We start from the raw sequence: 23,269 nt of genomic DNA, 5'->3' as shown, positions 1-23,269 counted from the left end.
ACAACAAGGCTAAGAGGTGCTACATTTCTGATTGGGGGTGGGAAAATAGGGAAATAAAAATATTCCTGCTCAGTTTGGGAGGAAGAGAACTGGCAGCTGAATATGTTTCTTTTCTTCATGGGGAAGCCCTACCTCTGAGCTTGAGAGCATCTCGACAAACCTTGAATAAATAGGAAAATCCTGCACATTGGGACTTTAGTCCTAAAACTTGGCATTTGGGGATACCAATTTATACTTTGACAGGATCTAGGGAAAAAGGGTTTGGCAAGTAAAGAATAATGCAAATAGCAGAGCAGGAGCAAGGTTTAAGCCCGTTAAGAGACCTATTTCCCCAGTTCCCGTTAGGGCAGCTCTGAGGGCCCTCCACCCGGCAACCTTGGTTAACAGAGGCATTGACATCTGAGGAACTGAGTTACGCTGTTGTAAGCTGATAATTGCAGTACCTACCAGACAACCACAACTATGACTCTCCTAATTTAGCTCTCCCTCTGAGTAAGTAAAACTGTAGTTAGTAAAATAAAAATAGAGTTCTAGAATAACTGGCTTTGTTCAAGCAATTATGCCACGTGGCTTTGCCTTTTTGTTCTGTTTCCCCATCTGTAAAGAAGGGATGATAATGGGTCCTCCTTATGGGACTGGTGGGAGGATTAATTCAACTCATTGGTTAGAAAAATGCCTGGCATGAAGTAAGTGATCAATAAATACATTTAGTTATTTGTTTCGGGATGGGCAGGCATATAGCCTGTGCTGGCTAAATTGCATTCGTGTTTTTCTTGTCTTAATATAATAAGTTAGTGCTCCCTGAGCAGAGGGCAGGGAAAGTGGGAGGAAAGTTTGGAAATATGTTGAAAAGGAAAGAGGAAACTGATGTTTACTGAACCCAAGCTATGTAGCAGATACTGCCCCACCATTATTTTATTATTTTATAAATAAAATATGGATATGCATATCCGTATTTTATATATCCATATTTATTCATTCGTGAAATGAATGTGTGAGAATAAAGGACAGAATATTTTGTTTCCTTTAGAGCTGAGAAGTGAAGAATCTTGCCAAGCAAGAGCAGCATGTGCAGAAGAGAACCAGGCCCTAGCCCAACATACCCTTCCTCCCACGTCCATCCGTGGCTGCACCTCGCAGGCCACCTGCCATGTTCATTCTGGAGAAAACAGCTTGGTGAGTGATTTATGCTGGGATCTGATAGAGATCCTAGGCTGGGCTACCCTAGACAGGGTGGCTCATCAAGAGAAGGCTGAGGGGGAAAGACTTCCCTGCAAGGGTCCTAGGGGAGAAGTGTGGCAGCGGCCAACTCCTAGGTTCTCAGCAAGGGTTGGGTGGTTGTGTTCAGATGGTGCTATTGTTGTCTAACTTCAGGCAAGACCCTTGACCTTTCTGAGCCCTGCTTTCATTCTCTGGGAAATGGGAATGAGAACGCCTACTTTACAGGACTGTTAAAGGCCTGGTACATGTAGGTCTTCAATTGTTATAGGCTGAATTCTGTCTCTCCCAAATTCATATGATGAAGTCCTAATCCCCAGTACCTTTAATGTGACCTTATTTGGAAATAGAGTCATTACAGATATAATTAGTTAGGATGAGGTCACATTGGAGGGTAGGCCCCTGATCCAATATGATCCATATCCTTATAAAAAGGGGAAAATTGGAGACAAACACATAGGGAGGGTGCCATGTGAAGATGAAAGCAGAGATTGAAGTGATGTGACTACAAGCCAAGAATGCCAAAGATCATCAGCAAAACAGAAGCTCAGGGAGAGGCCTCAAACAGATTCCACCTCTGCCCCCAGCAGGAACTGATGCTGCTGACACCGTGATCATGGACTTCCAGCCTCCAGAACTGTGAGACAGTAAGTATCTGTTGTTTGAACCTCCCAGTTTGTGGTACTTTGTTATAGCAGCTCTAGCAAACACATACACCATTGTCATCTTTGACAACCCTGTGGCTCCTCCTCTCCCTGTCTTCCTGGTGCCTTCCTCCAAGGGTATCGTGCAGGCAACTGGAGCAGCTGCTTGGAGGGATGTACAAAGGGAATGCCAAAACCACAGTGAGGTCCTGTCTCACACCAGTTACAATGTCTATTATTACAAAGTCAAAAAATAACCGATACTGGTGAGGTTGTGGAGAAAAAGGAACGCTTTCACACTCTTGGCAGGAGTGTAGATTAGTTCAATCATTGTGGAAGACAGTGTGGCATTTCCTCAAAGACCTAAAGGCAGAAATACCATTTGACCCAGTGATCCCATGACTGGGCATATACCCAAGGAATATAAATCATTGTTATAAAGACACATGCATGTGTATGTTTATTGCAACACTATTCTCATTGTTATAAAGATACATGCATGTGTATGTTTATTGCAGCACTATTCTCAATAGCCAACACATGGAATCAACCCAGATATCCATCAGTGGTAGATTGGATAAAGAAAATGTGGTACAGATACACTATGAAATACTATGCAGCCACAAAAATGAACAAGATCATATCCTTTGAGGGAACATGGATGGAGCTGGAGGCCATTATCCTCAGCAAACTGATGCAGGAGCAGAAAACCAAACGCTGTATGTTCTCACTTGTAAGTGGGAGCTAAATGATGAGAACACACGGACACCACGAGGAGAACAACACACAATGGGGCCCACTGGAGAATGGAGGGAGGGAGGAGGGAGAGGATCAGGGAAAATAACTAATGAATACTAGGCTTAATACCTGGACGATGAAATAATCTGTATAACAAACCCCCATGATATACATGTTTACCGATGTAACAAACCTGTACATCCTGTACATGTACCCCTGAACTTAAAATAAAAGTTAAAAAAAAGAAATTTGCTAAAATAGTAAATATTAAGTGCTCTCGCCAGACACACACACACACACACACGGTAACTATGTGCAGTGACACGTGTGTTGCTTAATTTAATTGTATAATAATTATACAATGTATATATTTATCGAATTATTACATTGTACACCTTGAAAATATATAATTTATATTTGTCAATTATTCCTTAATGTGGCTGGAAAAGAAAAACAAAAGGAAATGCGCCGCAGGGTGAAAGGACTGGGTGCTGCGACCAGAGCAGTGATGATTCTCCTTCCTCGTCTCAGTGTTTCCGCCACTTGCAGCTCAGCCTGGGCAGAGCGTCTGTCCACCTCTCTCCCTCTCATGTCTCGGGGCTCCTGTTCTACTCCTCTTCTGCCCACATCTTCTCTTCATGCCCATCTGTGCCGTGGGGTCTTAGGGAACACCATTTCCAGCCCCAGCAAGGCGCCTGGATCCACCAAACAAGGATGCCTGGCTTGGCGGAGGGATCACAGGAAATTGTCATGACAACTCGTAGGGCTTGGGCAGTGCTCCTGCAAACTGCTTTCTTAGCAATTGGCCCTCGGAACAGTCACAACTGGGCAGAGAGATACCTGGAACAGGCTGGGTTCTTGTGGGACTGGGAAGAGGGTGTGTGGCCAAGCGACGAATAACTTTAAATGAGCAGGAAGCAAGATGGTGGGATTCTGGTGTATTTAAAATTCTGTGTGGAGGAGTGGGAGAGCAGACGCCGCATCTCCTGGTGAGGCTTGGGACAAGTCCTGGAGCACAGTATTTTTCTTCCTCCTCGCTCCTTCTTTTCTTTGCTCCCTGTCCTCTGTGCATTGCTTTCCTCTCCTCCTTAGCGGGGTGCTTATGGGGCCAACCTTATGTTGCACCTGCGGAGTTCCCCCATTAATCTGATCTAGTTCCCAACATGTGATTTAGGGGTGTTGTGTGCCCTGAATGAGAGCAGGAGGGGGGCAGGAGGAGAGAGAGGGAGGCAGCGGTGGGGAGAAACCCCCGTTTGATCTGCTGAAACGCACCTTAAGAGCAAACCCATCCACATTACTGAAGGTATCAGCTGGGTCCTGCCTACAGTTATGTCAAACAAAGTGTGCTGCGAAGTGCCAACTCTCCCTTTGTGCTGTGACACCGAGAGCTGCCAAAAGATATTAAAAAGCTTGCATGAACTAGGTGATGGCAGCTGTAACTATCTAAGTTATTGCCTGGCAGCTGCAGCACTGCCTCGCTGCTGCTGGCCGCCTTTATAGTTGGTTCTCCATTTGTTTGCCCTTTCTCTAGCAACCGATAGCACCAAGCCTGCAGTGGGTGAGTCGCCGCCCCAGCCCCCTCGCGCCTGCAGGAGGGGAGACTTGCAGCGAGCTGAGCTGCATGGAGAGACACCCTCGCGCAGCTTCTGTGAGAAGTTGTGTTTTTCTTGGCTGGGCCCCAGACTGGTTTTGCATCGGTCAGCTCGACTCCAAGGAACCTTGGACGAGGGAATGGCACAGAGGCGAGTGTGCACACCCAGGCGCACACACCAAATGCCGCTTTTTTGTGTTTGTGTGTGTGTGGCTTTTTTCCCTTCCGTGTTGGCTCTGATTGAGCTAGAACAATATCGCCAGCTCCAAGCCCTGCCAGTCCTACATCTGCTCCCTAAAACCTCCAGCAAATAAGAATACGGTGGGGTTGTTTAACCAACACTTACAATATACACACTTTTCAGCTTTTCTCCCCCTGGGTTGCCCAGGCTCAGAGATCTGGATGCTGGTGGCAAAGGGTTGAGAGATAAGGGGCTAATGATCCCTGTGGGCATCTGTCTCTGAAGCCTCCTTCTCTGGCATGTTGATCTGTGGCATAAAATACATTTCATTGTCATGGGCTTCAGGGAAGGTGTCTGTACGGCGAGCTGGTTTTTTGTATTCTTCTGTTGAGTTTGGTCTTTTCAGCTGTCTGTTAAATAATTCATACAGCTCATGAAAGTAATATTTCTGGGATGTAGGGGGTTCCATTTTTCCAATTCCCTTTCACTCCATCTTTTTTTTTGAAGCGGTTGTGGGGAGAACTTGGCAGGCGTGGCCTGGGTGGTATAATAAAACCTTCTGTCTGTTCCTCTCACCTCTCCAGCTCACACTGGGAGGGCAGGAGGGGTTGCTGACCTTCGGCAGGCCAAACCAAGGTCAAGCCTGAGGTTTGAGTTTGGTTTTCATCTCAGAGTTCAGCCATCAAACGGCGCCAAAGGTATGGGCCATTTTCATCGCTGTGCTGGACACCCGTTCGAGCCGTTTTCCTGTGGGGAGGGCCTCTCCTTTCAGTATCCCTAAGTGCTTGCCCGGTGCCCAGCATGGGGCTTTGCCCCTGGTGATGGTCTGGCAAAATGGATTGAGTTGCGGCCATTTTGGTGGAAGGCAGGACTCGGTACTCTTAACCTCTGTTATCATGGTCTAATCAATCGAATAATGGATTGGCCAGTTTTGTTTGTCTTCGTGGGTTAGATTGGCACTCAGCCTTTGCCAGTGCATAAGCGAAGCCTCTCGTGGAAGAACGAAGTCTCCTCCTTCTTGACCCACAGAGCCTCCAAGCTGAGTGCCGCCCACCCCCGCCCTCTGCACTATATTGTGTTTGTCTTTTCATCTGTGACCCTCCACTACACTGAAAGTACCCCCCGAATGGGGACTAGGTCTACCTGGTTCACTGGTGATGGAATGTGAAAGGATATTTTCAAAATTAAAACAGGCTTTCATGGAGTCATCTGCAACCTTCCTGAAAGTCTGAGGGGAGAGGGGCGTTTCCTTGGCGCCCTCCCATCCCACCAGAAGCCCCCTTTATCTTGGATCTCCACAGCCTTTGGAGGGCTCTTTGGGAGTTCTGTGCCCAGGCAACATGACCTGTGTGAGGCCCTTCCCTTGAAAGTAGACCTTTGGAATGACTGCCCATTTGCTGGTTGTGTGCTCTGGGGCAAGAATTTCATATTCTCACCAGTAAACTCTACACCCACTTCCAAGAATTAATTGGGAGGTATTATGGACTAAATATTTGTGTCCTCCACTCCAGATTCATCTGTTGAAGTCCAAACCTTCAGTATGACTGTATTTGTAGATGGGGCCCTAAAGAAGGAATCAAGGTGAAATGCAGTCTTATGGGTGGGGCCCTGATCTGATGGCATTAGTGTCCTTAAAAGAAGAGACACCAGAACACTCCTCTCCACCCCCACCCCTACCCTTCCCTGCATGCACACGCACACAGGGAAAGGCCATCTGAGGACATAGTGAGAAGGTGACTGTCTGCAAGCCAGAAAGACAGCCCTCATGGGACACTGAGTCAACTAGCACCTTGATCTTGGACTTCCCAGCCTCTAGAACGGTGAGAAATAAATGTCTTCTGTTGAAGCTGCCCAGTCTATGGCATTTTGTTATGAAGACTGAACTAAGACAGGGGAATTAATTCGTATAAAAATATAAATCTCAGCATGGTGTTCGGCACATAGTAAAGAAAATCATGAAGGTTTGACGTTTTTCTTGAGTATCTGTGGTCTGGGAGGTCAAGGGCATGCGACCAGGAGGAAGTGGGGTGAGGGACCAAGGAGCCTCCAGGTCTGTGGTTGGGAAGGGCCAAGATGTCTTTAGATGAATCTTGGCAGACTGTGGAGGAGGTGGGGTGGTCGGAGGCTTACACGATGGTTACGAGGCCTGTGGACGGCAGAGGTGAACTGAAGCCTTTCTGACCCGGGCTCCACCATAGGAAGGCATGGAAGGCAGGAGGGGACTGTAGTTTATCAAGGGCCGACTGTCACCAGGCCTTTGCCCAGAGCCTCACACAGATGCCCCTGCCTGGCTCTCCACTCTCCCTCCCCCAGGAGGCCACCCCATTTCCATTCTACAGACAAGGAAATACCTTGGGTTTCAAATAAGGAGAGCTGACACTCACTTTCCACATGCGGGTGTCCAGGTACAGGTATATTCTCACTCAGTTCTCACAACTACCCCAGAGTACATTTTTTACATCATCCCCATTTCATAGGTGAGAACATTAAAGCACAGTGCTTTTAAGTGACATGCTCAAAGTCACACAGTTAGTGGTGCTGGTGCAGGGATTTAAAACCCAGGCAGGAGACTTTGGAGTCTGTGCTCAGGGTCATATGTTTTACTGCCTAGACGGCTGAATAATGGGTTCAGATCTCACATTGCCAGACTGGAGTTTAAACTGGGTTCTACCTGGATTCCAAAACTTCCCATGAAGTTATACTGCTCTGGAGTCAGCAGTGTAATTCTTAATAGTGGGGGTTTGCTGCAATAACAGCAGCAGTAACATTAAAAACAGAAGATGACAGATGATGACAGGTGACTTAACATAGGAAAGAGGTGGTGTCCAGGTCCTTTGGGGGCAGGACTGTGCCTGTGTGGCAACAAATTGGGCACAGAAGAACATAGCAGTGTTTGCAGGAGAAGGTTGTGGGTTCATACTCACAACATCCTCAGGAGGTTGGTGCTATTATTATTCCCATTCTATAGGTGAGGAAACTGAGACACAGAGAGGTGAAGAAGCTTGCCCAGAGCCACACGGTTAGTAAATGGTAAAGCCAGGATTTGAACCAAGGTGGTCTGACTCCTGACTCCATCCTCCTAGCCATTATACCATGCTGCCTTCAATGGAGATTTGAGACTATATGGTAACATTGACCTGGTGGAGCATTTTATAGGCAAAATAAAGAAGATGGTATTGCATTTCTCCTCACTAGCTGAGGACTTGACGGAGTGGGGATTTGTAGTTTGCATATGTCCTGTGTGTCCAAGAATCTGGTGGCATTATGGACCTATGTACTAACTTGGAGGGGTTTCTTCTTAGTTCTGTGCTCACTGAATAGATTGCTATTGATGACAGTAGACCTCACCAGGACAGGTGCACTGAGTTGACAATTTGGGGTGTTTTCCTGAGGCCTCTATTTCACTTCCTTAGACACTACAGGGCTCTGTGTGGTGTGAACAAGCCCTTCAGTGCTGCTACTATTCACAGGTGCTGAGCTCGGCTGGTGACCTTCCAGGAAGACAGTGCGGTTAAGAGTGGAGGCTGCTGGGATTTGAATCCACTCAGTTATTTACTGGCCGTCTAATTGCGGGCAGGTCACTAATCTCTGTGTGTCTCAGTGCTGTAGTTTGAATGTTTGTGCCCCTAAACCTCATGTTGAAGTTTCATCCTCAATGTTGGAGGTGGGGCCTGGTGGGAGGCGTTTGGGTCATGGGGGCGGATTCCTCATGAATGGCCTGGTGCTGTCCTCGAGGGAGGGAGTTCTCACTCCAGTCGTTCCCTGGAGAGCTGGTTGTTAAAAAGCAACTGGCACCTTTCCACTCTCTATTGCTTCCTCTCTTGCCATGGGATCTCTGCACATGCTGGCTCTCCTTCACTCTCCCCATGAGTGGAAGCAGCCTGAGGCTTTCACCAGATGCCCAGTCTTCCAGCCAGCAGAACCGTGGGCCAAAAAACTCTTTCGCTTTATAAATTGCCCAGCCTCAGGTATTCCTTTATGGCAAACAAATGGACAAAGACACTCAGTTTCCTCATCTGTGCAATATGGGTTGTTACCATACCTCCCTCTCAGGGCTGTGATGAGGATGAGATGGATGAAGTGCTTAGAGCTTTGCTTCGCACACAGTGCCCATATTACTGTTCTTGCTGCTGTTTGTATCCCAGCGGGGCTGGCTGTTTTGTGTTTATAGCTGACTCACCATTGCGGCTTGAAGGCTTTGCAAGTCTTCCTTCTACATCCAGGAGGGATGCCGCTAACTCACCTGTCCTCTTTCACGCAGCCTCTTCATCACTGATGGCAGATATTGGGGGACTCGGCAGGGATTTTGGATGCAGCAAAGTCAACTCCCTTAGGTCTCCTCTATGGCTCTGTGGAGCTAAGATCTAACCAGCTGAGGGATCAGTGGCTGGCTGCCATATGTCAGAGCTGAGGTCAGAGACCCTGCCTGGCCTGGTCCTTCAGTTCACCTCTGGCTCTTAATGACTGTGGAATTGCTTGTTTTCTCTGGTGTCAGAAGGTGTCTTTGTCATTTTTTTAAACCATCTCCATAGATGTTACAAGTAAAGTCATCAAGGCCTTTAGACACAATGAGAGGAAGGGATCTGAGGGCAGAGAGTCAGCTCTTGCATCTTTTTCTCTCAAACTACCTTAGTAGCAACCAACTATTGCTAGAGCGCCTTTTGTGCAAGTCTTTGAGAACACAATATGGATAAGCTGGACACAGCACCAGCCCACAAAGAGCTTTCAGCCCAGTAGGGAAGACAGTTCAACAACCATGAAGAGGATGTAGAGAGTTAATCAGGGTATCCCAGACAAAGCTCTACTGAGACTTTATCTGTATCAGGGTTGCTGGAGGGAGTTGTATCCATATGCCAGACCGACTCATGTTTGAGGGAATCTTATGACATTTTCTGTCTTAGTAATAATAAGCACATTGCAAGGTTTTATAAAACCCATAGGTTTAAGGTTTTCATTTGTATTGTAATTGCCTGACTTTCAATTGCCTGTGGCCAATTTTTAGTCCCAGACTGACCTATCACCATCACTTCTGTTTTCTTAAGTCACCTGTGCAGCCTGCCTGGGGACTCCACTTTGCACATCAAATTTGTTCCATTCAACACATATTATTCATAATGAGCCTATTGCGTACCAGGCCTGGAAATTGAAAGCTTCAGTTCAAAGGACTTTACTATCCTTTCCCGAAAAGTTGAGCATATGTTGGTTTTTGTAAATCTGATATCTAATGTACTAAGAGAGTTTACTTTTTAAAGGAAACTTCAAATTTAGTGTTTGACTTTGTGTACCTTGAGTATTTTTAGAGTGGGACACACATGCATTCTTATTAGCAGGAGTTAAAGAAAATTAGGAAGACAATGACATAGCATTCTAGAAGTGGAGGGACCTAGGCAATTATCTGACTCAACTTCCGGATTTTTACAGTTGAGGTGATTTAGACCTTGACACAAGACATAGATGTTTCTGGTGGCTGAGCTGGCAAGAGGCAGGACCCAGGCTCATTGTCCGTCACTCCTTCCTGTGTGCCCTGCTCCTAAATGAGTTGTCTAGTCTGTCTGGGTTATCTGTTGGTTTGCCTTATCTGTTCGGGGTTCCTAACCTCAGTGTGAGAAACTGACTGTATCGTATTTCCATCAAACCAGCATGGGAGTTTTTAATCTCAGGCTGAGTTGTCCGCCCAACTGCTGGCCCTCCTGGGCCCCATTTTGGGCACTCTCCTTCCCCTTGGAGCTTGTGTGTGGAATTTCAATCCTGCTGCGACATTTGGCTACTTGAATTCACTGATCTCCAAGAGCATGCATGACACTGACAGACCCTCCCTCTTGTGCCCAGAAACCTCACTAAAGGAGCAAGGACAGATGCAGCCACCACTGCCGTTGGAGAGGGGAAGTCATTGAACAGAAGGGCACAAAGACATGGCACACGAAGCCTATTGTCCCTGCTGCGGCCATGCGGGGCACCTCAGCGCCTGTTCTCCTGGGCTGCTACTGCTTGAGGCATGTGGAGCACGGGAGCTGGATAGGCATGTTGCCCTGGATGCTGCCCCTCCACTCAGGTGGGGACCTGGTAGGGGGAAGGGAAGAGCCTCCCACATTCTTCATGCAATTCTTCTTCTATTTTGCATAGACAAATATTGACTTTGGAGACCTGACTCCGGTTGCAAGTGAAAACCTGAGGGTCTTGGTGAGGTGAGGGATGCACCAGGAACAAGAGTTCCTTTTCAGGGTGGCCCCATCTGGAGGGGAGACTTGGACTTTGGCCATCTCCTTGTCATCCCTAAATTGTCTCCCTCGCTGGGACCCTGTGCTAGTTCCGGGCAAGGTGCAGTCACAGGGCGGGAAAGGAGGAGGAGATCACCCTGGGAATCACTTCCCAAGGGCATCAGGAGATGCTGATCTTCGGAGGGGGCCTGTAAGATGATGACCGCCCTGGGGACAGGAGGGTACAGAAACAAATAAAAGACAAGACCAAACAAAGAGAGTTCACTTTGGCTCCCCTGTCTCCTTTCAGATGAGGGCTGACTACCTGGGTGGTGAGAGCTAGAGTTAGGACGAAGTGGAAGGGGACTGGACTGCTCTCTGCCGATTTTCTTTCTCCTTCTTTTCATAGGGAGGGGGGTTTGGGGAGGAATAGTGGGGTGACAAGAAACTTGTTGGAGGGAGCTGTGCAAACAATGGCTGGTGCATGCCAAAGCTGGCAGTCAGTGGTTCTTAATGTTTGAATGGAAGTGGCTGGAGCTAGCTTTTTTTTTTTTTTTTTTTTTCCACAGTCACTGTTGCCAAGAAAACAAGGAGTAGCTGTTTTAAGCATTTACAAATGGTAATGTACCAACAGCTGGTCTCAGTCCAACCGAGCTATTGTAGGGGTATTAAAAAGACAGGCCAGAGTTGGAGATGTACTGCCAACCTCCCTTGCAGAGTTGGGGAACATTTTACTTGGAAAAAAAAGGTCTTATATTCCTGCAGAGATCGACAGGACGGTTCTCCTGTGGAGTCAGTGCCTTGCTTGGCAGAGGAGGCAGCGCGGGCAGGCCAGCCAAATGCTTGGGCGACAGGGAAGCGTGGAGTCTGCGGGCTTGCGGCGGATTTATCAGCGTAGCCATGCCACCTCCCTGCTCACAAGAGGCTCATGTGCACATGCGTGTGGACATGGCTGTCTTGCGTGTCTGCGTCCGCGTGCACACTGATGGCGGCTTGGGCATGGTTGTGGCAGCAGCAAGACCAGTGTCATCCCCGAGGCCTGGGCTCCAGGTCCCCATGTGCTCTGAGTCTCTGCTCTCTCCTGAACATCCGTGGCTCCTTTCCCTTTCTTTTTACCCAGGCCAAGAAGACGAAAGAGAAAATCTCATGGAAACGCTGCCTTCCTTTCCCTCTTTCCCAGTCCTCTGCCCTTTAATAGCACACAGAGGCACCCGAGCAAGGGGCAATCTGGGTTTCTCTCCTGCTCTTCATCTCAGCCCTGAGTCTGGGGTGTTCTTTAGGGGTTTTTTTTTTTTTTTATCTCAGGAAATTGTAATACACAGAGCATGCTTCTTGGCTAAATGTAATTACCAGTGGCCCTGTGTTTATGGATGAGGCATGGTGGAAAGTAATAGAAAATGATTATTTTTCGTACTGAAGGCCTTCTTTATTAGTGGTGCGGTAGGGACGTCAGCTGCCTTCTCTGAATGGCAATGCAATGTTTTGCTTTCCCCAGCAAGATAAACGATCTTATTTGTTGATGTTTGCTGCTTGAGATGACATTTATGTGAAATAAAAGGGACCAAATTAATAATAAAAAAATGATTAGCCAGACACAAATGAAAAATGTACATCTCTCCCCCACCCCAGTTAAGTTGTTTGTATTTACATGCTATTCACAAATAATGGCAAAATGCCCAATAGTTGGATGGCGAGGGTTTTTTCTTTTACAATCATATGGCTTGATTCCGTTTTCCAGATCTTGTCTGAGAGCTGCTATTTGAAATAAAAATGTTTGCATCCATTTCCTCATTAATCCTTCCGTTGTAATACAACCTGCTGCAGAGAAACGGCAAAACAGATGCAACAATGAAAATTAAAAGGGATGGACACTTAGCGTGGGCTATAAAAGCTGCTAACCATGTAGGAATGAGAGAGGTTTTTGGACAGAAAATATGGCAAATGATAGAAACAATCATCGGACTAAGAGTTTGCTATTTGCAAAACTCTGGTGGGACATTTCTCTGCTTGTAACGGCTGGAGGATCACTCCTGAGTTTAGTGCGCACCAGAGAGAGTGTGTGTCTGCTTTGCCTTGAGGCCTGTCTTCAATATTTGGTGCATCCACCCATCTGGTTTCTCATTGGGCTGGAATTTTCTCGACACAAACAAGCACTTTGCAAAGGATCTATAGACCTCGTGTTTTGAGGGCTCTGTATTTTTGCCTGGAAATATTGCTTCCTGCCCTCCTGGGAATTACAGACCCAGAGCAAAGCTGGATTGACCTTGATCTTTATTTTGCAGCCAAATGCATTATGTTCTGGGGAAGCAAAGGGATTTATAGCATGTGTGGGGGTAAAGGGCCATAATTCCATACTGCTCAAACAACTGGATACAGAGGAAAAAGAAGGTCCAAGTGGACTTTTTTGGGTATATGTGATACCGATATATATCATTCTAGTGTTTTTGTTTTTCCCATCTAATTGTCTGATGTTACCTCATGCCTATACTCAACTCCTGAATTCACTGGGATTTGGGGTCATATGGAGATTCAGTAGTTTTGTGCATTCTTATTGAGCATCACCTGTTTGCAGTCTGGGAGTAATAGAGGGAAACAAAGAAAGGCAGAAATGTGGTCTTTGCCTTGTACAGCTTAAAAACTTCCTTGTAGAGACCTGATTGGAATAATTAAATACACAGAAAGACAAACAGCCAACTAGGGCCATGCACATGGCAGTTGATGAGTGAGACGTGAGATGAGAGCACGGCTCTTGGGGAGGGTTGATTGTGGCTACATCTCCCCATGCAGTACTGAGAGCAACAGATCAGTACAACTTGCTGATGGATTGATCAAGCTCCGACAAGTAAACTAAACAAGCAGATGAGATGAAAGTCCGTGCATGTGGAACATTTGTTAAATGTGGCAGACCTTGAGTGACTAGCTTCTGGTTTGATTGACACATTGGAATAATTTTTTGGTCAGGGTGGATGTGCAGTTCAGACCTGTCTGGTAGGCCTAGTAGAGGAATACAGATGGTAAAGAGGCTCTGGACATGGATCAAGTCTTGGCTCTGCCACTTACTGTTTAAACATCTTTGGCTTTAATCTTTCAGTGCCTCAGTTTTCAAATCTGTGAAATAGGTAGAATCGTAGCATCTGTTTTGTAATTTCACCCTAGGGATTAAATGACAGAATATATCACAGTACCTAGCACCAAACGAAGTATGTGCCCAAAAATGTTCATGCAAAGAATTATTTTTATTCTATGTATCTTTTATCTTCATTTTTGCTTCTATTCCTAAGATGCAGTGCCAAATATGTGTTAATTGTCCTCCTTAGGATCATCCTTGACAAGGAAGATTCCTGTCTTTCCACTAAAAGGGAGGCCCACTTTGAATGATGTAGCTGAGGGCAGGAAGCTGGGCTGCATGATCTCTCATAGTCACTCTTAGCAATTTGGTTTTTGAATCTTTTGAATTCTTCTGCTTCAAAAGCCTTAGCAGGGCTTGGCCATAGGGGAGTTGTGCCTTTTGGTAATTGGTAGGCAGGAAGTGGTTAATCAGGCACAGCCCCCAGTATAGAAAAGCTCCCACCTTTGATGTAGTTGGGAATCTGGTTCTGTTGAATCATTACATGTAGATTTTTAAGCAATTTTATCAGCAGAACCAATGGTCTGCTCCTGGTGCTGTTGAAACTTACCACCACTATGCAGGCAGCACTGCGCATGCACAGCTGCTGAAGAGTGTGAGTAGGGAAGGCAGGAGAAATAGTAACACAGCACCTATAACCCGGTCTCAAATGGTAGAGGCTGGCAAACAGTGGCAGCAAAAGCACCAGGGTGGCACGGTACAAGTAGAGATGGATTGGCAGGCGGGAGGAAGAGGGTCAGGGCTGTGGATACTGCTGTACTGCTTTTGTCAAGTAAAACTTTAGGGTAGATTATAGGAAAAGGAACGGAGTCATCCTTATTCTCAACTTAGATGTCAACATTATCTCATCACACATGGAATTAAAGCTTCCAAAATGTGGATGGGCATCAACTCATGAACTTCTCAAGAACAAAAGCCACATCTTATTCATCTTGTATTTATTTCAATGCCACTTGCCTTCCCTGGCCCAGAGTTTCTTCCTGCTATATGTGATTAAATGCTTGACTATGTGAGTATTGCACATGTGTAGTGTGCCAAGGAAAACTGCTCCCACAAACTGACATTATCTTGCTGAGTTTGGATTCAATACCAATGCATGCATCTTCCAGAGCCCGGAGGAAATTTAGGAATTCTGATTTAACTGATATTTATTTGGTCAGTTAAATCATTTCCAGAGTAAGTTTCTGTACCTAAAGTGCGGATGTTGGTGTATGAGAGGGCTAGCGGGCTCTTTCTTTTCATTTCTGGAAAGAGAAATATGTGTGAAATTCAACGACATCTGCTGAAATTCAAACATATTTTTATTTATTCATGGCCATGATCAGGGCAGAACCTCTAATTTCAACCAATAATTAGACTTGACAATAGATGTGGAAATAAAACATTTTTGCTGAATTCACTTGTCATTCCTCCCTGCTGTAGCTGGTGTAACCCAGATGTCAGCTGTCCCTTATTTTTCTCTTCGAGTGTCCCCTCCCTCAACCCCCTCATACTAATGCATTAGTGAGCCTCGTGGCATGTACTGAGGGTCTCATGGGAGAGACACAAGAGAGGGCTGACATTGCATACTTCACAGTCACCCACTTAAATATCTCTGGGGGTCCAAAAACAGTTTCTTGGAGATATTGGTGCTGCCATTCCACCAAGAATCCCTTTTTCTTTCTCTCTTGGTCTACCCGGATCAATAGGTTTTAACTCTGTGTCTTTTCTCCCTTCACTCCCAAGTTCAAATTCCTCCCCTTGCTGTTGTGGAGTTTTTAATCTCACTCTCAATGTATCACCATCCTGCATGCTGCTGCTCACAGGCAATTTAAAGACCACCTGAGCAAAAAAGACCAACTATCGTTTTTGACTTGACTAGCATTCCTTCTGGAAGGACTTGGATAATCGCCATTTTCCACGCTGATGATCCAAGCATTTGTTTACGCTTTTTGCTATTTGGTCCTTGAAATGACTATGAGATTGTCATATCTGCAGAAAGTCCTTGCTAGCCTTTTCTCTGAGCCTTCAGGGGAATGGTGTGACAGGAGCCAAAAGATAGGAAATAGGGAATGAATGGGATTGAGTAAGGGCAGACAATGGTTTCGGGAAGTTTCCTTGTGAAAGTGAGGAGAAGGAGGAGGACCTGGGAGTGGGATGGAAGGTCAAGAGAAGTTTGTTTAATAAAAATGGAAGATCTCAAGGCATGTTCAAACACTGATGCGGAGGAGCAAGGAGACAGATGTAATGGAAGGGAGGCCAAGGGACATGGGGCTATGGACAGGTAGGCTGCGAGGTTGAGGAGGATGAAGGGGGGGTACAGAGGAATCTGGGTGACCTCATGGCAGCTTAGCTGAGTGCAGAGTCCGAAGTTCTGTCCTGGAAGGGGCTATGCTGTTGGCTGTTGTCATTGCTGTTTACCATGTGGTTTCCTGGAGCCTGCCTGAAAACCTGGTCTGCGAGCTCCCTGTGAATTAGCATCTTTTCCAGGGGTTTTCTGGATCCAGCTCATGCTCGTGCCAATTATTAAATCTTTAGGAAGTTTGCAAGCCAGGTATTAAACCATTAGTAGTTTGAAATCAGCCATGGGGAGGGAGTATTTACACTACAGAAATTAGCAATGGTGGCAAAGTAGGGCATTCCCACTGTGAATGCACCCCCCACACCCCTCTACCCTCCATCCCACCTCCACTGCCAGCCTCGGAATGCTGGTTGCTAGACATTCAGCCTCTCGGCACTGCTTTCAACTCTTGCTCCTTACCTCCCTCGGTTTGGTGCACTGCTCTACGCCTCATAGCATGCATGTGATGGCTTTGCTCTTCTGTGCCTCAGCTTCCTCCTCTATCCCCAGGTCTTTGCAGCCTGGGAAGTCAGGTGAAAATGGGCCATGCCTGCAGCAAAGCATGGTCTCTGAGAGGTGTTGGATGAACATCACAGGGGGAATGGCTGTATTAGGGTGTTCATGGGTGCTTTTCTGGAAGAAATTCTCCTCTGTGGATATGCTGTTACTCTCTCCACCCACTGACAAGTCTAGGAGACTTTGGCTTGTTTTCTTTCTGTACTTGTATGTTGGAGGAAGAGGAATTTTCCCCACCCTTCCCACTCCACAAATTACACACATAGAAGGAAACAGTGCAGCTGCCCCTTGTGCTGAGGCTCAGTGCACCATCAGTGCAGTGGCAGTGTGGAACTTACTGACAGGCGTGGGCTTCTAGAAACAGTTCTGTTCTTCCCAGTTCTCTAGCAGAGCGGCTGTGCTCTTTCCCACCCTCCTTCCCCTGCTGCAGCTTCCCACAGCTGCTCTTGCCCTGGCTGCCATTGGCCAATAGCAGGTGTTGGGAACCCGGAACATGGAATGTCATGGGTCTGTAGTCCAGGGAGGATGGTGGAGGAATCCCAGCTTTGGAGCCCCACAGATCTGGGATTGAGTTTGGCCTCTAGTGGGTGATTTCCTGGTGTCCTTGGGCAAGATATTAAATATTCAGCTGCAGGGTTCTCCTCTGTGTAGTGAAAGATTAGATGTGATCATGTTTGTAAAGAGTCTGGCACACGGTAGGATCTCAAAGAGTGTTGGGTGAAGGGTCAGTGGGGAAGATTAATTATGAATTCAATATTGCATTTCTTTAGGAAACCTTTCTGGACTTCTGCTACTCCCCCCTACTCACTAGTCACTTGATGCCTCTGACAATGCCCCTTGTCCATTTGCTTCATTGCATGCTGACACTCAAGGCTTAACACATTTTATGGTATAAGAAACTGGGCAGGCAGTGAGCTGGGAGCAAGAGTTAAAAGCAGTGGTTTTCTGCTAACTGTCTAACAACCAGCATCCCACGGGGAAAAGGCCCCGGTTTGTAGCCATTGCCAAGTTCTGTAGTGTAAATACTCTCTCACCATGTCTGATTTCAAGCTACTAATGGTTTAATACCTGGCTTGCAAACTTTCTAAAGATTTAATAATTGGCATGAGCCTGAGCTGGATCCAGAAAAGCCCTGGAAAAGATGCTAATTCACAGGGAGCTCGCAGACCAGGTTTTCAGGCAGGCTCCAGGAACACACTTGGTAAATAGCAATGACAACCAACACTCAAATATTTCAGAGTAGTTACAAGGCAGCACAAGGCAGTGCAAAGAATCCATTTACATTGGATGGTATTCCATAAAAAGGAAGGCTCAGAGCGGAGTCTGGGCTCAGAACGGAGTCTGGGCTGGCATTTCAGATGTGAAAGGATTCAGGATTCGATAGAGGGCAGGTAGATCTTTAAGAGGAGACAAATAGCATTGACAAAGGCTTGAAGGCGAAATCTGAAGAGTCAGGCTTAGGGGTGGGATGGGAATAGCATGGAGAAAGATCATACAGCGAGATGGGGGCTTAGATCTTGGACTCTTCAGCCTGAGAAAGGCAGTTTTGAATATTGGTTGCATCACTGATACCTGGGAATTTTATCACCTCTCTGGGCCTCTGTTTCCTAGTGCTGTCAAGGGGAGTTGCAATCTACCCTTTAGTGATGTTGTGAGGATTAAATGAGATGATGATGGTAGAACGTGGGCATAGTGGTGTCTGGAGTTAGTGAGGGCTCCGTGAAGGGTGGCTGTTACTACTGCCACCTACCCAGTCTCTCCCTCTCTAGGCTTCAGTGTCTCCAAGACCAGAGACTGCACCTTCCATTTCTTTCTTCTTCCTGCCTGGCACAGGGTGTGGCACATTCTGGGTGTCCACATACTCTGACTGAGGACCCATCTCTGGGCCGAGGCTGGACCACCAGACATGTGTGGACGGCCTCCCCTCCCTGCCCTTCCCTGCACTGGTGTCACGGGGCAGCTTTGAAAGGTTTGGGTTCACTACCTTTTTTTGTATGGTGGAGCCTGTTACCTCGAGAGTTCCAGAGAGGCTGCTGCCCCTTGAGCACCTTCCTTGTCTGTACATGCTCTCCTCTGTGCAGCAGCGTTAAGGAAGGGGCTGCTGTGTGGAGGACCCTTTGTTTGTTCCATACGCGTTTGCGGAGCTCGGGCACCTGGCACTGTGCTCATCGCTGGGAAGCAAGAGGAATATGACACAGATATCCCTCAGGGTCTCAGCTGACAGTGGGGTGGGGCCTCAGTTATAAAGCAGCGTTTACGTGCCGTGATAGAGGCGTGCATCCGTGCCATGACGCATGTGCAGCGTTTACGTGCCATGATAGAGGCGTGCATCCGTGCCATGACGCACGTGCAGCGTTTACGTGCCGTGATAGAGGCATGCATCCAGGCTCCACGTTGTGCCTTTTAAGGAAAGGTACCCTTTAAGTCCTTTAAAGAAAATCCATGTGTAAAATCTATCTACATCTTTTGGGAAAGGTCCACTAAAAGTGCCCAACACATCAGATAAGGTATTGATGCTACTAAACGGTTGAGAATTCTCACGGTTCAGCAGGTTCCCCTGTCCCCCATCGTGGCTCATTCTGCTGCATATAAGCACCTGGAAGTCCACTGCTTAGGTGACCCGACTCTTACATCAGTTAGCGTTTGGCAGAAGACTCTACCCTTACTCTTTCTTCTCCTTTCTCCTGCTTTTCTTATATTTTGTCCCATTCTCCTTCTTTCTTTCTTAAAAAATTCTTCTCCCCTCAAACCTTTAAAGGACTCTGCTAGGCACCACTCAGCCCCCAGTGGTTCTTAGGGTTAAAGAAATTGTTCATTTCTAGTTAAATATTTTTTTGCACGGTTTTCAGCCTGTAGAACAAAGTGTTGGTTCCAATTTGCCAGTAGGCTTGCATTCCACCAAGAAGGAGGATCTATCAGCACCAAGGGTAGTCCTGAAAGGATGGGGAATCTGGGGTGTGAGGGCTGCTGAGGCTAGCTCAAGAGTCAGGAACACACACACACACACACATGAGTGCATACACACACACGTACACACACACTTTGAGTTAGGGCAATCAGAATCCTGGAAGGCTAGCAGATGATCTGAAATGTTGGAGGTCAAGGCAAAATGGTGGAGAAGAAACCCGAAAGACATTTAAAAAGCAAATGGACTCAAGCTTCAAAGAGCTAGGCAGGGGAACTACTCATGGGTAATTAGAGCCAATGGGGTCAGGTCAGGGGCAGGAGAGGACACCGTTTGGAACATACACTCTGGGGAGCCCTTCATACCAGGCCATTCCCATCCCAACAAAGCATCCTCTGTTTTCTGCTGGAGTGAATCTGTTCAGGCCATGGAGACAGAAGGGCCTGGGCAGTGCTAGGCCGAAGGGGACCCATGGATGGAACACAATGACAAAATTGACAGGGGTACAGAGAAACTTTAATCAGCTTTGACTGTCTTTTTTTTTGTTTGTTTGTTTTTTGAGATGGAGTCTTGCTCTGTCACCCACGCTGGAGTGCAGTGGTGTGATCTCAGCTCACTGAAACCTCCACCTCCTGGGTTCAAGCGATTCTTCTGCCTCAGCCTCCTGAGTAGCTGGAACTACAGGCACCTGCCACCATACCTGGCTATCTTTTTTTTTTTGGTAGAGGTGGGGTTTCACCATGTTGCCCAGGTTGGTCTTAAACTCTTGAGCTCAGGCAATCTACCTGTCTCGGCCTCCCAAAGTGCTAGGATTACAGGTGTGAGCCACCGTGCCTGACCTCATCAGCTTTGACTTTCATTTTGAACCCTCTTTTCAGGTCGGTGGGTGACTGAACATTTTTTTATAATAACCTGCCATACTTCAAACAGAAATATGGCACCACCTATCTGTTTCATGGTGGTGAAGACAGGCTATTTTGGCCTGTGTTTTTCATTCACGGGATTAGGTTTTGCTGAGCCTGTCACACTTCCTTTTCACCTGAACTGTGACCCCAGATGCATGTTTGCCGTGCTAGACTTATTTATTTTACTTTTGACATTGCAATTTGTGTAATTGCTCATGTTTTCTCTTTTTCCTTGGAAGCTCAGGACCAAATTGCAGTGCATGTCTAAAAGTGTGCCTTTTAGGGCATCATTTTATTTATAATTCACCCTTGGCTTTATCCTATTTTTTTCTCCTATATTTTCTTTACTCTAATTTCCTCACTTACTTTTCCTAATCTCTCTGTGTATATAATCCTCCTCAGTTCTTTGAGACATCAGACTTAGAGTTAAATAAAAGTCATCCCCATAATATTCTGCCTCTAACACTGAATAAATGTCCATTTAGAGTCTATAGGATGGCTTGCAAATCAATGCATGAAATCTCAACAAACAACCTTGGGCCCTAAGGGTTATATATGGCTATATATTAAATAAAAGACAAGTGCCTGTCCTCAAGGAGATTCTAGTCCCAAGACATAGACAAAGCAGATAAATTCAGATTAACACAACTGTTTAGCTATAAAATTATACAGGCACTGTCAAGGGAAAGGCTTCACTTAGTTCTTCATTCATCCAAGAAATATTACTGAGTACTGACTATGCATGAAGCCCTGGTTATGCCCTATGCACCAATGTTGAGCAAGATATAGTCCCTGCCTTCCAGGAGTTCTACTTAGTAGGGAAACAAGCGAGAAGGCAATTACAATATGTGTGATAAAGCCATTGGTCCACACAGGCAGAGTGCAACTCAGTCCTGGGAGGGAGTGGACTAGAGCAGCTTTCTGGAGGAAGTAAGTTGTAAGACTGCGCTAGCAGACAAGTGTAGAGTTGAGTACATCCCTGGCCTCTTCCAGAAAGATGTGAGACTTAGCTGTTGTGCCTTGAGTGAGTCCAGCAGTCTCTCCTCACCTACCATGGATGAATTCTTGCTTTACTTAAGGAGGTGAATGTTGACTACAAAACTGCCTAAACTTCCGGACTTCTCTGCTTGAGGGCAGCATGGCTTTCCCTAGCTGCACTGAGAGCCTCCCCTACCCCTGCCACTTCTTCTTAAAATATATCCAGATATCGAACTAACAGCACATGGGCCAGTGGGTGCATGAAGCCACCCACCCTCTCCTCTCCTGCACCAGACCATCCTGCTCTTTCAGTCCGAAGAGCTGAGCTAATTGTCCGGTGCCCACTGCCTTAGAAGCTTGGCGATGAATGGCAGGCACTAAGATGTCCATCGCTGTTGGAAGAAGGGATCTGGGGTGGGCCAAGATGGCAGATGGCTTGGAGTGGCATGCTGTTTTCAGGCCCTCTACCTTTGTAGCCTGTGCCATTTGAAGCTGCCGGTTACTGTTTTTAGCTTGGCTTGACAAGAGAGCTTTTGTTGTCACTCAGGAATGCAGGGTATTTTTAGCGAAGAGATTCTGCTTCAGGCATGGGCATTGTGTTCTTCCAATTACAGACATGGACGAGGAGGGCCGGGCGCCGAATCACTTGAAAGATCAGCAGGCTCAGCTGAGAAATTCATAGAAAAAAGAGGTGGGCGGGGCTGCATAACCAGAACCCTCAGGTCTTGTGGGATTTATTTTATTTTATTTTATTTTAATCTTGTCTCCTTGTTCCTTCTCAGAACTGACTGCTCAGGTGACATGGAGGTAGATCCCAGGAAGGAAGGAAGGGAGAGCAGGAAAGAAATTGCGTGGGGGTTGAAGAGCTACCAAAGAGGAACTACCAGCCACAAAACTATATTTCTTGAGTTCGACCATAAGAGAACAGGTGGTAGTGAAATGAAAGTTGCAACTTTTCTCTTAAACTTGAAATCAATTTGTAGTTATATATATGTATTTTGATTGATTCAAAGGAATGACTGAATGAACAAATGTTTTCCCATCCATTTATTCATTGATGCTATAGCAATGTACAATTTTTGGTCTGGAAGATCTATGGATCATCCAGCTTAATCTGTTTCCCTAGTTTTCTTCCCTGCCTGACCCCCCGTCCCCACCCCTTCCAGAGATGAGGAAACTGAAGCCCAGAGAGGTCAGGTGACTCGCGCAAGGTCACACTAATTAGCAGCAGCTTTGGGACTGGAACCCAGGTGTCCTGACACCAAGTTCCCTGTTGTTCTACATTTACATTGTTGGAAACATCTATGTTGCCTGCCTTTTTTTCGTTTTTCTTTTTTCTTTTTTGAGACGGAGTCTCGCTCTGTCACCCAGGCTGGAGTGCAGTGGCACCATCTTGGCTCACTGCCACCTCTGCCTCCTGGGTTCAAGCAATCCTCCTGCCTCAGCCTCCTGAGTAGCTGAGATTATAGGCGTACGTGCCACCATGCCTGGCTAATTTGGTATTTTTAGTAGAGGTGGGGTTTCACCAAGTTGGCCAGGCTGATCTCAAACTCCTGACCTCAAGTGATCTACCAGCCCTGGGAGGTGGGATTACAAGTGTGAGCCACTGTGCCTGGCCCCTTTATTTCCTTATCTTAATGAACAAATCAAAATAAGAACTTAACAGACAGCCTGAGACAGGAAGTGGGCTGAGGATTGGGTCCAGGGCCATGCTTAGAGTCTTGGAGCCATGAGAGTTTTTCAGACTTCCTTCTTGGCTATCTGTTTTGGTTTTCCTCTACTTGGGTAGGTATTTATTGAGCACCTATTATGCCAAAGGCATGTGCTGGGTACATTCACATGGATTATTTTGTGAATTACTCACAACAACCTGCAAGGAAGGCATCAGACCTGTCTTTTGAGATCTGAATACTGAGATGCAGAGGGACTAAGGGGGTTTGCTCAAGATC

The sequence above is a fragment of the Rhinopithecus roxellana genome, chromosome 8, assembly GCF_007565055.1.
Source record: "Rhinopithecus roxellana isolate Shanxi Qingling chromosome 8, ASM756505v1, whole genome shotgun sequence".
Taxonomy (NCBI): domain Eukaryota; kingdom Metazoa; phylum Chordata; class Mammalia; order Primates; family Cercopithecidae; genus Rhinopithecus; species Rhinopithecus roxellana.
The sequence above is the reverse complement of the archived record's forward strand: the minus strand, read 5'-3'. Positions refer to the sequence as shown.